Here is a 17,379-nt window from a genome sequence, read left to right as displayed (position 1 = left end):
ACAACTAATTAACATGTGATGTCCCCCTTTCCTGGTGTTACTTACGATCTTCTTGATTATTATCATTGTTCATTATGGCGGGAATTGATCGGTAAAAAACATGACCACTATTAGATTACAATATTTCCGTTGTCTCCCTACCCCCTCTTTTCTGATGTATATTGGATGTTACTTACGATCTTCTTGATTATTATAATTGTTCATTATGGCGGGAATTGATCGGTAAAAAGACATGACTATTAGATGACAATCTTTCCGTTGTTGTTAATAACAAACATCAATCGGACATATTAATTGATTTCTCGTGTCTATTAATCAAATTAAGCTGTAATCAATGTAATATTTACATATCGATGTTTTACATGCAATTTGTTGTTTGAAATGCAAATGTTTACTGAAGATATAATAAGCAATTTCTTTTGAGTTGGAATCATATTCTCAATTTATTGGAATTTTAATTGGAAGTTTTCTAATGAGGAAATAAATGCATATGGTATATATATGGTAATGTAAGAAAGGTACATGTAGGTGTCGTGGTGGTATAAGTTGGGATAGTTGGAGGTTTGACAATGAGTAAAACCCATACCGCATAATAAGCTATAAAATGACAAATGTGAAACAAAACATACGAGAAAACTGATATGTTTGTTTTTGATCATTGCGATAAAAGCGACTGAATAGTATTAGCAAAAACAGATATTACTGAAATCTCAATAATTTGAATGCATTCTTGCCAATTGTTGAACAATCGTACAACTATATGCACACACACACATTTCTGATTTTTCAGTACACTGGAGTTATTAGTCTAAAATGCATCTTCACCACTGAAGTAAAATGTCAATTAACAAGACAGTAATTGGTCGCATTCAGATTAACACCGATTGCTTATACAGCGTCATTTTCTATCATCATTGTATGTTGCTTGCAAAGTATAAAACTGAGGAACCAATCATAAATTGATGAACCGTTACAGAATATATCAAATCTAACAACAGATAACGTTACACACCATTTGCCACAGCCTGCATTCCGACCATCACACATGAATCAAGTTCGAAATTTGGGACGTCACGTGCATTCCATTGTAGGTAGAAAGTCACGTTCACTGCAAGATAGTAAATAAATCCTTGCAATACTTTCAGTGAGATGCAAGCCTAATTTCTGACTGCACCCAACATCCCTCTTTTCCAGTGGCAGTCTAAATAAAAAAATCAGGAAATGTGGTATGATTGCCAAAGAAGCAACTATCCGCCAAAGTTCAAATGAAGGAAATGTGAGCAATTATAGACAACCGCTCGGCCTTCAACAATGAGAAAAACAAATCTCAGTTCCTTAATACCAGTCACTTCACTATGCAAAATAGTCAGATTGGATTTATTGTTCATAAGCTCTCGTTCTAAAATGCATCAAATGTTTGCCACTGGACGTTAAGCTAGCAACAATTGATTATTCAGCATTCAATTATTATAACAGAATGCGTCTTATTCCTATGTTTTTAATATCATATATTACACAATTCATAATTAACCCCACGCCTGAATTTGAATGATTTAATAATTCTTATGCCCAACACACATGCACACACACACACACACACACACTTGATATTTAAATCCCTTGCTTTCGTTAATTTGCAACTTTCTTCTTCAACTGAATGCATGAAACATGAGGACATAGTGTTATTGATTTACATATCTAGTGATATTATACTGTAGCTTTTTAACAATAACTTATCAAATTTAGAATCCTAATGCTTTCCGAGCCATAACATAGTTTACCTTTTAAGTTAACGTTTGATCAAATTTACCTAGAATGTATAAATGTATTAACTTGATTAGACACTATTACATAATCCTTAAGGAAAAATCATTTAATAAAGTGCAGTCGAATCTTCAATACTAGCAAATGTATTTATTTAGTAGGACTTTAAGCTTTGTGGTCCTAGAGTTAGAATCTAGTTACCAACAAAAGAGTTGTAAAGACACAGACTAGTAAATTTGACTGATGTCTCTTCAATGATAAAATAAGAACTTTAATTTTACGGATGAATATTTAATACTCTGCAACAACGATGCAGTTTGGTTGTACGCTGTTATGAAATCCGTTTTAATAATTCAATCTCCACATTTAATTTTAGATGATCACTTTCATCCATCGTCTATGTAAGCTGTCATTGTAAGCCATTACCAGTGCAATCTATTTAATTTTCATTTTTTCCTGTATAATTGTGTGTTATTATACTGATCTAAAGCTCTATTAATTTCAAAGATAGTCAATAAAGTGATTAGCTTGAACAGAAACCGGATCGGATTTGCTTTCTTAATTCAACGATTTCTTCTTGTCTTACATATATTTCAATAAAATAATACATCTGAACAGATTAGCGGAATTACATATGTGCATGCGTTGTAACTAGATTTATCATTCTAGCACTTTTATAGAAAGCTTTTGGAGATATTTTAGTAGTAGCAGTAAGTTAACTATTACCTGAAGTAAACAGAGAGGTTTATAGATATTCTGTTATTTGGTTGAACCATTCTGTTATAAGAAGATTACATATTTTGCACATAAGATTACAAATAATAACAATAGTCAGATTGTTTCTACCATTATTTATCGTGATATATGAAATTGTATTTCACGTCAATCGAAAGTAAAAGAGGTGAATTGATTCCAAGGAGTTTACAAAAATCATATGCCGAAGAAAAAATGTATATTATAAATCAAGGTAGTTACGAAACACTGACTACTGTAAGAGTCGTATTTGTGTAGTCACACAGTAAACCTACAGCGGTACTGACCCAGTAGTACATATTTATGTAGTCACACAGTCAACCTACAGCGGTACTGACCCAGTAGTACATATTTATGTAGTCACACAGTCAACCTACAGCGGTACTGACCCAGTAGTACATATTTATGTAGTCACACAGTCAACCTACAACGGTACTGACCCAGTAGTACATATTTATGTAGTCACACAGTCAACCTACAGTCAACCTACAGCGGTACTGACCCAGTAGTACATATTTATGTAGTCACACAGTCAACCTACAGTCAACCTACAGCGGTACTGACCCAGTAGTACATATCTATGTAGTCACATAGTCACCCTACAGCGGTACTGACCCAGTAGTTTATATTTGTGTAGTCACACAGTCAACCTACAGCGGTACTGACCAAGTAGTACATATTTATGTAGTCACACAGTCAACCTACAGTCAACCTACAGCGGTACTGACCCAGTAGTACATATTTATGTAGTCACACAGTCAACCTACAGTCAACCTACAGCGGTACTGACCCAGTAGTACATATCTATGTAGTCACATAGTCACCCTACAGCGGTACTGACCCAGTAGTTTATATTTGTGTAGTCACACAGTCAACCTACAGCGGTACTGACCAAGTAGTACATATTTATGTAGTCACACAGTCAACCTACAGTCAACCTACAGCGGCACTGACCCAGTAGTACATATCTATGTAGTCACACAGTCAACCTACAGCGGTACTGACCCAGTAGTACATATGTGTGTAGTCTCACAGTCAACCTACAGCGGTAATTACCCAGTAGTTCATATTTGTGTAGTCACACAGTCAACCTACAGCGGTACTGACCCAGTAGTACATATTTGTGTAATCACACAGTCAACCTACAGCGGTACTGACCCAGTAGTACATATTTGTGTAATCACACAGTCAACCTACAGCGGTACTGACCCAGTAGTACATATTTGTGTAATCACACAGTCAACCTACAGCGGTACTGACCCAGTAGTACATATTTGTGTAATCACACAGTCAACCTACAGCGGTACTGACCCAGTAGAACATATTTTTGCTAAAAAAATAATTAAAAAACAAAAACGGCAGACAGCAACTAACTACAACTCCTAATTACAGGCTCCTAACTTGGGACAGCCAAATACAGAATGTGAAGAGTTGAGCGTGTTTAGAAATGCTAAACCCTCAACAAACCTGTGACAGTGGTATAACAGCACAACACAAGAACCTGTGACAGTGATATAACAGCACAACAAATGAACCTGTGACAGTGATATAACAGCACAACATGAGAACCTGTGACAGTGGTATAACAGCACAACATAAGAACCTGTGACAGTGATATAACAGCACAACAAAAGAACCTGTGACAGTGATATAACAGCACAACATAAGAACCTGTGACAGTGGTATAACAGCACAACATAAGAACCTGTGACAGTGATATAACAGCACAACAGAAGAACCTGTGACAGTGGAATCACAGAACAACATAAGAACCTGTGACAGTGGTATAACCGCACAACATAAGAACCTGTGACAGTGGTATAACAGCACAACATGAGAACCTGTGACAGTGGTATCACAGCACAACACAAGAACCTGTGACAGTGGTATAACAGCACAACATGAGAACCTGTGACAGTGGTATCACAGCACAACATAAGAACCTGTGACAGTGGTATCACATCACAACATGAGAACCTGTGACAGTGGTATAACAGCACAACATGAAATCCTGTGACAGTGGTATAACAGCACAACATGAGAACCTGTGACAGTGGTATAACAGTACAACATAAGAACCTGTGACAGTGATATAACAGCACAACATGAGAACCTGTGACAGTGGTATAATAGCACAACATAAGAACCTGTGACAGTTGCATAACAGCACAATATAAGAACAAACTGTAAAAATCAATTGAAAAAGTTTCATCAGATCTGCACGAAGCACAAACAGATAAAACAAACAGATAAAAGATACAAAGTGCCGATCTAAGAGTACTCGTAGTTAGAGAAAGTTAGTTCAAAGCATATTACAATTAAGTTTCAAAGACTGAAGATACCAATCACAGAATGGACGGTCCGTGTAAGTGATAAACGAGGCCTTTTGTTACCGACAATACGGTATGGGATTTTTTCATTGTTGAAGGCCGTACAGTGACCTATGATTGCTTCTATCAACTTCATTTGATCTCTAGAGGATAGTCGGTTTTATACTCAATTGTAATCATCGCATTAATTCAATATAGTGAGTTATGAGTACGCAACTTCTTTTTTTTTTAAACATCAACTATGGTAGTTTGAATATATCTTCATGTTTCAATACTATTGCTTCATAATGTATCATCTCAATCGATATCACTAGCTCGTTTTTCTCCTTATAAATAGTTTATTATATATATACATTTGTATATAAAGATAAATTCATATGTTTTCAAGTGTGTTAGTTGCAGGGTAATAATTTATTAATGCTTTTTGAGAGCAGAATAACATTATTTTAAGATATTAAAGAATAATTCAATAAAGGTTTGCTACTGTCAGAGAGATTTTAAAGAAGACTTGAGGTCAGAGGTCGGAGACATTCAATATTTATTGATTCTAATTAATTTTCAATATTACAAAATCCAATTCATATGAACATTGACTATTTGCGGTATGTTAAACTTCTTTCTAAGCGTCAACTCAAAGGCAAATCTAAGGTGAACACGATAATGGCAAATCTAAGGTGAACACGACAATGTCAAATCTAAGGTGAACACGATAATGTCAAATCTAAGGTGAACACGATAATGGCAAATCTAAGGTGAACACGATAATAGCAAATCTAAGGTGAACACGACAATGGCAAATCTAAGGTGAACACGATAATGGCAAATCTAAGGTGAACACGACAATGGCAAATCTCAGGTGAACACGACAATGGCAAATATAAGGTGAACACGATAATGGCAAATCTAAGGTGAACACGATAATGTCAAATCTAAGGTGAACACGATAATGTCAAATCTAAGGTGAACACGATAATGTCAAATCTAAGGAGAACAAGATAATGGCAAATCTAAGGTGAACACGACAATGGCAAATCTAAGGTGAACACGATAATGTCAAATCTAAGGTGAACACGATAATGGCAAATCTAAGGTGAACACGATAATGTCAAATCTAAGGTGAACAAGATAATGTCAAATCTAAGGTGAACACGATAATGTCAAATCTAAGGTAAACACGACAATGGCAAATCTAAGGTGAACTCGATAATGTCAAATCTAATGTGAACAAGACAAAGGCAAATCTAAGGTGAACACGATAATGTCAAATCTAAGGTGAACACGATAATGTCAAATCTAAGGTGAACACGATAATGTCAAATCTAAGGTGAACAAGATAATGTCAAATCTAAGGTGAACACGATAATGTCAAATCTAAGGTGAACACGATAATGTCAAATCTAAGGTGAACAAGATAATGTCAAATCTAAGGTGAACACGATAATGTCAAATCTAAGGTGAAAAAGATAATGTCAAATCTAAGGTGAACACGATAATGTTAAATCTAAGGTGAACACGATAATGTCAAATCTAAGGTGAACACGATAATGTCAAATCTAAGGTAAACACGATAATGGCAAATCTAAGGTGAACACGACAATGGCAAATCTAAGGTGAACACGATAATGTCAAATCTAAGGTGAACACGATAATGGCAAATCTAAGGTGAACACGATAATGGCAAATCTAAGGTGAACAAGATAATGTCAAATCTAAGGTGAACACGATAATGTCAAATCTAAGGTAAACACGACAATGGCAAATCTAAGGTGAACTCGATAATGTCAAATCTAATGTGAACAAGACAAAGGCAAATCTAAGGTGAACACGATAATGTCAAATCTAAGGTGAACACGATAATGTCAAATCTAAGGTGAACACGATAATGTCAAATCTAAGGTGAACAAGATAATGTCAAATCTAAGGTGAACACGATAATGTCAAATCTAAGGTGAACACGATAATGTCAAATCTAAGGTGAACAAGATAATGTCAAATCTAAGGTGAACACGATAATGTCAAATCTAAGGTGAACAAGATAATGTCAAATCTAAGGTGAACACGATAATGTCAAATCTAAGGTGAACACGATAATGTCAAATCTAAGGTGAACACGATAATGTCAAATCTAAGGTAAACACGACAATGGCAAATCTAAGGTGAACTCGATAATGTCAAATCTAAAGTGAACAAGATAAAGGCAAATCTAATGTGAACACGATAATGTCAAATCTAAGGTGAACACGATAATGTCAAATCTAAGGTGAACACGATAATGTCAAATCTAAGGTGAACAAGATAATGTCAAATCTAAGGTGAACACGATAATGTCAAATCTAAGGTAAACACGACAATGGCAAATCTAAGGTGAACTCGATAATGTCAAATCTAATGTGAACAAGACAATGTCAAATCTAATGTATACACGACAAAGGCAAATCTAAGGTGAACACGATAATGTCAAATCTAAGGTGAACACGATAATGTCAAATCTAAGGTGAACAAGATAATGTCAAATCTAAGGTGAACACGATAATGTCAAATCTAAGGTAAACACGACAATGGCAAATCTAAGGTGAACTCGATAATGTCAAATCTAATGTGAACAAGATAATGTCAAATCTAATGTGAACAAGACAAAGGCAAATCTAATGTGAAAACGACAAAGGCAAATCTAAGGTGAACACGATAATGTCAAATCTAAGGTGAACACGATAATGTCAAATCTAAGGTGAACAAGATAATGTCAAATCTAAGGTGAACACGATAATGTCAAATCTAAGGTAAACACGACAATGGCAAATCTAAGGTGAACTCGATAATGTCAAATCTAATGTGAACAAGATAATGTCAAATCTAATGTGAACAAGACAAAGGCAAATCTAATGTGAAAACGACAAAGGCAAATCTAAGGTGAACACGATAATGGCAAATCCAAGGTGAACACGATAATGGCAATGTAATCATTATTGATGAAAAATTATAATAATCATTGAATGTTTAGGCTGTAAGTCTTGTTTTAAACGAAAAAAAACCATGGTAAAAAACAGCAGCTCAAACGGTAAAAACAGTAGCTCAAACGGTAAAAACAGTAACTCAAACGGTAAAAAACAGTAGATCAAACGGTAAAAACAGTAACTCAAACGGTAAAAAAACATTAACTCAAACGGTAAAATACGGTAGCTCAAACGGTAAGAACAGTAACTCAAACGGTAAAAAACAGTAACTCAAACGATAAAACACAGTAGCTCAAACGGTAAAAAACAGTAAAAAACAGTAACCCAAACGGTAAAAAACTCAAACGGTAAAAAGCAGTAACTCAAAAAATAGAAAACAGTAATCTAAACAGTAGAAAACAGTTACTCAAATAGTAGAAAACAGTAGTGGTGATGTACTTTAAACTATTTGTTATCCGATAAAAGGCTTTACAATTAACTGTACTTATTGTTTGGTATTACGATGAGATGCTTTTTTACACTGTTTTAAACTGCCCAAATATTGTTCCTGGTTAGTTTTCTATAAGTTTCATATTCATGCATCTTATTTGCACGATTTCAGATGTGTTCTTAAATTGAAATGAATATCTTCGTTTAAAGGCTTAACAGACACCAATGGCTTAACTGACCTAAATAGATTGTGAAAAATTAGAAAAAAATGCAAATTGGATGATTTATTGAGAAATTTCAAATTTGACTAAGCTGATGAGGTACATTGAAGGGACCTTAGCTTGTTTACCAATAGAACAGATAGTTATCAACATTTTTATACAATCACTGCCGCTAGGGTGCAAATAAAGACTATGTGGCGTGTTAATTTCGATCTATATCACTTGTGAAAGGAGTTTTTATTCACTCGCTTAAGGTTGTGTTTTATTCATTTATTTATTAATTCATCTGTTATTTTTCATTTATTTACTTATCTTTATTCCTGTTTCTTTTAACTACAAAAACATCGTCAACAAGTTGATCTATAATTACTTCGTAAGAATCCGTATGTACGATTGGTAGAATGACGAGGAGTTCCAAAATCAAATTGTTTTTCTCAATAAAAAAGTAATATTAATATTAATTGTAGAATGTTAGTATCTATAGTATATCTAATCGCCGTAGTAGAGATTTACAATAAGTGTATGATTCCGACCCGAGTCCGAAAACGAGTCAGATCACTGTGTATCATCGCCACCAGAAATTGGGTACCAACGAAGCGAAAACAAAGGAGAAAAAAATGAAAAAGGTAAGAAATCCTTCAATTTAAACCATTTCTACTATGTTGATGAGATTCCCGCTTATTAAACGATTTTCAAACAGATAATACTTTAATTTCTTATGCGGACAAATAGCAAACAAAAACAAGATGTTGTGTTAATATTCTTCAAAACTGTACATTTGGTACCAGAAAATTTCGAGGTTAATCGCCTTCCGACGTGCCGATTGCCAGATATTCGACTGTTTTTCATTTTTTTCCCAGACAATTTAAGATAGTGTGACTTCATATTTACTGAAATTCGCTATCAAAACGATGTTTTCTAAAGAACCAAAACAGTAATTGTTTACTGTACGGCGAATTGCAAAATAAAAACTTTTTTCTATACGGCATCTTGCAATATAATGACATGTAAAGATGATATTTTAAAATAGCTATATAATATATAATAACAAGGGTGATATGGTGAAAATATCAACGCGTTGCCAGCTTACAAATATGCGAAATAAACTACATAGCAAAAAATATCGTAAAATACATGAAGTTAATTCTATTTATATCTCATCAATTATTAGATGTTGTTTATTGAAAGAAGAAATGGTTACTTTAACCTAATCATCATAATTTATTCAAATGTCTTTATACTACTAACAACTGTTGTCTTATTTGTTGTAAGGTCGAATTTTCAAAAGTTTAATAAAACACCTACCATTCATCTTTGGTGGGGGAGTTTTGTTTTAATATATATTTTTTAATCTTATTTTAAATAATTCCTTGTTTAGCAAGAAAGTGAACAAAATATTTTGTTTGCAATGAAAATTAATAGATAAATGAATAATTCATTGCGTTTCGTAATAATTTTCTAGTTATTGTATGGCATTGAGATATAACTTCTTTTTTTTTTTAAGTCGGGAAAAAAAATGTTTGTCACGAGAGAAAAAATTGTGCCCCCCCCCCCCCCCCCCCCCCAAAAAAAAAAAAAGAACGATCAGTGCCTAAATTATAATTCAATAAAAATAAACTCTGGAATGGGATCGTCAACTTAAAATATTTAGTTCTCTTGTATAGGACGTTTAACATCCAAACTACTATTACGGCAGACTATAAATGTGCTGTAACCAAATACAGATAGTCACATATAATCGGGAAAAAAACACACATTTTTATTTTCAAGATAGAAAAATACAGCTTTTTTTATTTTCAAGTCTTTTTGTTTGGCCTAAACTAAAGGGAGTGGTCTGAGAGAGGGGTAGTGGGGAGCGGGGTATATTCGCCCGACATCTTTTTTTGTAGTACTTTTTCACGAAAAAGACTTTGATATTGTGTAAAATAAAATGATATAATTCAATACAAGCAAGACTTGCTATTGCACTAACAGTTACAGCAGCACGTAGTTATCTTGTTTTCAAACACACCTTCTCTGTTTTTAAAATTTACGAGATTGCAATTTGATTTTCTGGAAGGCGGCAAGAGCATAATGAAAGATAAATAACTTGGCCGGGTTAGAACTGAAAATAAATAACTTTGCATAAGACCGGATAAAAATGAATACTCTGCAGCTCAAAATGCCGGAAACAAATGTGTACAAAAAGGCGAGAAAAAAAATAAGCGAATAAGTGATCAATGAAAAAAAACATCTCGTCCCCCCTTTTTCCAAAAAAAAAAAGAATAAAATGGTCTGGTCGTGCCTTTATAAAGGTATAGAACTCGACCTATTTCAGCAATTATAGGTCTCCATATGACCTTCAACAATGAAAATATTCCATACCGTATAGTCAGTTATAAAAGGTCCCGACTTAAAAAAACGAAAATAACAATGGTCTGATTTATGACAAAACAATAAACGAATAACAAATATGACAGACAGCAATCTACAATAACTACTAAATTACAGGCTCCTGACTAGGGACAGGCACATATAGAATGTGGTGCAGTTTAACATGCTAATGAGCGCTCAAAACTCCCCTCACCTAGGACAGTGAATATCACAACATAAGAACAAACCGTTTTCTTTTTAAGAAAAAGATAGTTAACTAGTAATTTATGTAAACGGTGTTACTTAGTAACTAAAAATATATTTTGTGACCTGGTCTTTTTTTGGCGAACTCAATATATGTTTAAAGAGAGCATATGGGGAAGACATGTTTCCAAGTAAACATTACGATGATATATGGGATAATCAAAGTGTTAGGCGAGTCATTCTTAAGTGTGTATAGAAAGATTTTTTCACAAGGTTAACAGAGTTCAATTAGTCTAGTTTACATAAAAGGTGTGTGTGAAATATCATTTGAATTTGCTTTGCTAAGGACAGCTATCATTTAACCATACAAGTAGCCTGTCAAAGACACAGCAGAAGTGTAAAAGGAAGTCAAAACATTTGTCCGCTGTCGTATATAACGCATTTAAATTGTAAACGCTTAATTAATTTAATCTGTTTAATATTATAATTGTATGTATAAACTAGCAAGTTGCCATACAGTTGAAAACAAGTTGCCGTACTGTAAATCTGTAAACATCAGCAAGTTGCCGAACGCTACGCGTGATTGGTTTTTACCGATATTCTTTAGAAAACATCCTTTTAAGGTGGTACAATGTACATAACACTACAGGGAGATAACTCTGTAAAAATCAGCTGAACGTTTTAATCAAGCTCTGTTGTTAAGGAAATATTAAGCTTCTCAATGATCTAAATTAGTGTTTGATAAACTTCTATATAGCCAATGAATTTTTTCCGATAAAGTGTGTCGTTCAAGTTTTTTGAAGTTTTTATATTTTTTTCAAAGGGTCAAAGTAAATATTTTGTCAACATTTTATGAAAATAAAACGAGCCAAATTAATTTTAGTCAAGGTGTTTGGTACCACCTTAATAGCGAATTTCAGTAAATATGACGTCACACTATTATAATCTAAAAAGTTGTCAGGAAAAAAAATAAAAACAGTTGAACATCTAGCCAGCGGGACGTCTGAGGGCGATTGACCTCGAAATTATCTGGTACCAAGTGCACAGTTTTGAAGTATAACACAAAATCTTGTCTTTGTTTGCTTATTGTTGGCATAAAAAGCATAGCACTATCTATAAGAAAAACGTTTCATAAGTGATGACCTCAGCAAAACAGTAGAAATGGTTTAAATAAAAGGATTTCTTACCTTGTTTATTTTTTATTTTCTCCTTTCTCTCCGCTTCGTTGGTACCCAATTTCCGGTGGTGATGATACACAGTGAGGGTAAGACAGTTTAAATGATGGAGGTGATGATACACATCGAGGGTAAGACAGTTTAGATGATGGAGGCGATTATACACAGTGAGGGTAAGACAGTTTAAATGATGGGACGATAATACACAGTGAGGGTAAGACAGTTTAAATGATGGAGGCGATGATACACAGTGAGGGTAAGACAGTTTAAATGATGGAGGTGATGATACACAGTGAGGGTAAGACAGTTTAAATGATGGGACGATACTACACAGTGAGGGTAAGACAGTTTAAATGATGGAGGCGATGATACACAGTGAGGGTAAGACAGTTTAAATGATGGAGGTGATGATACACAGTAACAGTAAGACAGTTTAAATGATGAAGGCGATGATACACAGTGAGGGTAAGACAGTTTAAATGATGGAGGCGATGATACACAGTGAGGGTAACACAGTTTAAATGATAGGACGATAATACACAGTGAGGGTAAGACAGTTTAAATGATGGAGGCGATGATACACAGTGAGAGTAAGACAGTTTAAATGATGGAGGCGATCTCAAAATAATTAAGATATTATAAACACTGTACTTTAAACATTGTAGTATTAATTGAGAAGTCGTTTTCGGCGATTGACAAACCAATGATTACCAAAATCTTTTACTATGATTTTAAGTGTTTGACGAAGAAGCTTTCAACGTGTTCCAAAGACTTTATAGCATTTCAATTCAACGGAAACTCGGTATTCTGCAATGAGTCCGTTGAGCCTCCAACACTTTCTTCTTTTTTTTTTCTTTTTTTTTTTGTATTCCAGCTTTCTGGTTTACTGCTGTCTGGGGTATGTCGTGTAGGCTGATGAAATAATTCAACCTCTTTCTCGTGACGAGGATTAGCAGTCACCCACTCCTGTATAAGCAGTAGAGGAATTTCAACCAGTGAATAATGGGCTTGATAATAGCGATATAACTACAGTAAAAGTTGAAGAAATTGTCACAGATAATGCTACAGTCAGAACTGCAGATAATATTTATAATGCTCTTGTAAATTAAGCTGCGAGAAAAGAACCAAAGAATCGTTAATGCAATTGGTTCGTAGTAACCATGCAAGATATGAAACATTTAGTACAAAACAAGTTCCAAAATTGTTTAAAAGCCTCGGAGTTGATTTGCATTCATCTGAAAATGATTAGTCTGTGTTGGTTCAATGATGTCAGATCATGCTCCACATGTGACATCCGTAAAACAATCAAAATCAACAGGCCCCAAATAAAAAAAGAAAAATTAAAAGACTGAACAATAATTATCCAATTCCCTTTTAAATAATATTTAGTTAGTTATTTCACTGTCTGTCCTTTTTTGCGTATGAATATATGTGTATTGCACACAGTTGTCAAAATGACAGAGATCGTCATTTCGAGAAGATTGATGCAGATTTTACAGTTATTGCGAAACAAGAAGTTGTTTTAAAAGTACCCGGACTATTCATTGTTGATATGTGAAACACTTAATAAGGTACTTGCAACCTTAGGCTGTTTGACGTGTAATCTCAAGTGAGGGTACGGTGGGTAAAGTCTGGAGAGTGAAAATAAAAGAGTTATTTCATATAAATCACCCTCATCTATATAATAAAAGAATTAAATGCTTATTTTTGTAACTTTATAGGGTTAAAAAAATGATGCACGTGTGCACATTTTAGCACTTCATACGGTCAACGCTTTTACACCCCCGGATAAAATTATAAAAAAAACTTCAAGGAGACATTCAATTTTTAAAGAAAGAAATAAAATACTATATAGGAGACAGATTCACGCATAACATAGGTTAAATAAATTAAAGTTATATTGATATTATAAATTCAAATAACATGGGTTAAATAAATTAAATATATATTTTATTATAGATTCACATAACATGGGTTTTATATATTAAAGTTATATTAGCATTGATTCACATTAAATGGGTTAAATATATATAAGTTATATAACAATAGATTCACATAACATGGCTCAACAATAGATTCACATAACATGGCTCAACAATAGATTCACATAACATGGCTCAAGTAAATTAAAGCTATATTGGTATCATAACTTAAATGTAAACACATTTCTAGCAACAACAAAATAGACAAACGAATAAAATAATGAGTATATACATTGGACCAGGATATTTTCTATATTCAAATTTTTTTTTTATAACTATTATTGTTATTCGGCGAAAATTTTCATATTGCTATATGAATTCATTTAGAGATCTTTCCTCTTAAAGCATCTTGGAAAATATAGTAACAGGCGTGTTAAAAAATATAATGAAAAAAAAACCAAAAAAACATCTGTTATATTTGGTGGATAGAACCTTCCAGCAGAACAATTCAGTAACATTTATTTAAATCCATTGAAAGCCTCGACAATGTGAAAGTCATTTCGTTAACTGTTCATGTTACGTTAAGACATTTTACACCTCAAAACGGCAATTATCTTTGCATGTTTCATTTTAATATGGTAAGGTTTATTAACTGACACGAAAGTTGATTTGAAACCGAGCTGTTGTAATTGCCTTAAGAACATTTCAAAAGCAAAATTTATTTTGACCTTTTCCGAATGACAGCTGTAATTCGTACTTTGAAGCAATTACAAGACAATTGTATTTCAAATTTGTTCGGCAGATTGTCGTAAAAGTGTCCAGTCGGCGACATTGTTCATCTTATTTTCTCTGATTATAGAGATTTACGGTCTTATGAAGACACATACAGTACTATAAAATCTCACGACACATAAAGTACTACTATATCATGGAGTTCTCTCAATTACTTTCATGGTTTTGAAACAGTCATGTTTGGTCTGCGGTATGCTTATTTCAAACACCTTGCGCTTATATTTTCAGAGAAATGATATAATTTTAATATAACATTAATAGAAAAAGTGACATTATTTAGACACTTATTTTGATCGCATATATAAACAGATTTGTTGTCTTCTCTACCTTTATTTCATATTTTTACATATTTAGCAACTTCAGTAAATTTAATTTCGAAATGAGTTAATATTATATACACATGAAAAAAGTAAAATAACAAAAATACCGAACTCCAAGAAAAATTCAAAACGGAAAGTCCCTTTTCAAATTTCAAAATCAAAAGCTCAAACACATCAAACGAATGGAAAACAACTGTCAAATTCCTACAGCCTTTCTATATGTAGAAAATGCTGAATTCAACCTGGTTTTATTTCTAGCTAAACCTCTCACTTGTATGACAAAATACTGGTCCCTGACAGGACGCTACTTCTTATTTCTTGCCTTTAAAAAATGAAAACAACACGTTATAAATCTCATGTGTCCGACGTGCTTTTCTGGATTGATTTTCCTTCTCCAGGAACGCTCAAAAGTCAAGGATGTATAAGAACCGAACCAGTTGAAGAGTTATATGACCAATGTTGCTATATTCATTATCAATATGATAACAATTGATTCGTATATATATTCATTGCCTTTGGTTTACTTCTTTCTAAATGTTTCCTTAAAGACTAAAAATTGTGCACTCGGGAATATGTAGACTGCTTGTCCGCTGTTTATGATTGAAATAAAATGCTAAGTATGTCAGTCAAAACACACACACATACACACAAACATACCCACAAATACATGACAACCTTATTATATTATTCAAACTGTTTTTGATTTTAATCGTTAATGAAAAGTTTTATTTATTGCATTGATTATCTCTTTAATCCACATTTATTTTTTTAATTATTAATCTTTTAAACAATATTCACTATATAATATTAATGTTATGAAATTTACAACAGTATCGTAAGAATTCTTTGATATTTTATTTTCAGTATCAGATGGTGGAGTCAGTAGTCATATCCAGGGATTCCGACCTAATATAACAAGTATTTGCTTACTTAGAGATAGTGTTAAATCTACATACAAACAATTTAATTAGCCAATTAACAGATATTTGTTGGATAATTGAAATGAACTGCTGGTTAATCTATAATAAAATAATTGTCCTACCTTGTTGTAAGTAGTTTCCTGCTTGGAGTTACTGATTAAGAATATTGTTGATCGAACTAATCACTTCACTCTGTGTGAAAAACACTCATTGATTTTCCTATAAAATGGTATTGAATGCAATGCATCAGTTTTTGTACAATGAGAATGTTCGATCATCCTTCTTTATGCATCTTTTTCTGATAATCACTATGTTCTGAACCAATCACCGCTATCTTGGAGTTTAATATCCGAATCTATTTCTTATGTTGATAGTCAATAAATATCAGGCATTATTTTTATTCACGTTGTTATTAAATTTAGAGTAGAGAAACAGATTCCAATTAAGTCTTGTGCATGAGACAAATACAAGAAAACAAACCCAATAATCGTTGAACAGCCCTTGGATGTTTTATTAAGCGAACAAGTGGCATGTTATATTGTCTGAAGAAACTTAATTATTCTGCTTGATTTGAATGAGACTTGATGAAAATCTTCAACAAAGAATAAAACTAAATGTAATGTTTTAGAGAATAGAACTAAATATAATGTTTTAGAGAATATAACTAAATATAATGTTTTAGAGAATAGAACTAAATATCATGTTTTAGAGAATAGAAGTAAATATGATATTTTAGAGAAATGAACTATTTAACACATAATGTCGTAAGTAACTTCATTCTTGAATTATATTTCTGTAAATATAAGAGTAGCTTGTATTTTGTTATAAATATTCCCAATAATGGAAGGAAAATTAAACATGGCGGCACTCCTATTTTGAATTCGTTTATAATGTTGAACTTAGAGAATGATTAATTGTATTTACCGTTTAATTTAATAAACTATTCATTTATTCTGATTGCAATGTAAGATACGTTTTCAACACAACGCGACTAGATATCGGTTAGCCTAAGAGCTTGTGCTGTCCGTAAGACTTTCTCTCTTCATGTAAGACAAATAACTTTTTCTATGACCATTCCTTGGTGGAAATAAATTCAGGAGAGTATACAAAAGGAACAAAATTAGACAACTCCATGACTAACAGACAAACAGACAAACAACAGTCTACAAAGCAAGTCGGAAAAAGAGAGGCGAAAGATACCAAAAGGACATTCAAACTCATAAGTCGAAAATAAACTGACAAC

At 33.1% G+C, this 17,379-nt stretch overlaps 1 protein-coding gene across 1 annotated transcript in view; it reads right to left on the bottom strand.

The window, feature by feature from the left end:
* LOC127732371 (high affinity cationic amino acid transporter 1-like) overlaps positions 1–16,449 on the bottom strand; it is a 48,195-nt gene extending 31,746 nt beyond the window's left edge. The window contains exon 1 of the mRNA XM_052241404.1: positions 16,259–16,449. The gene's annotated coding sequence lies outside the window, so the exon portion shown is untranslated. The remainder of the gene's footprint in view (positions 1–16,258) is intronic.
* Positions 16,450–17,379: the final 930 nt, after the last annotated feature.

This window comes from Mytilus californianus, unplaced genomic scaffold (genome assembly GCF_021869535.1).
Source record: "Mytilus californianus isolate M0D057914Y unplaced genomic scaffold, xbMytCali1.0.p SCAF_24, whole genome shotgun sequence".
In the NCBI taxonomy this organism is placed as follows: domain Eukaryota; kingdom Metazoa; phylum Mollusca; class Bivalvia; order Mytilida; family Mytilidae; genus Mytilus; species Mytilus californianus.
The sequence above is the reverse complement of the archived record's forward strand: the minus strand, read 5'-3'. Positions and strand labels throughout refer to the sequence as shown.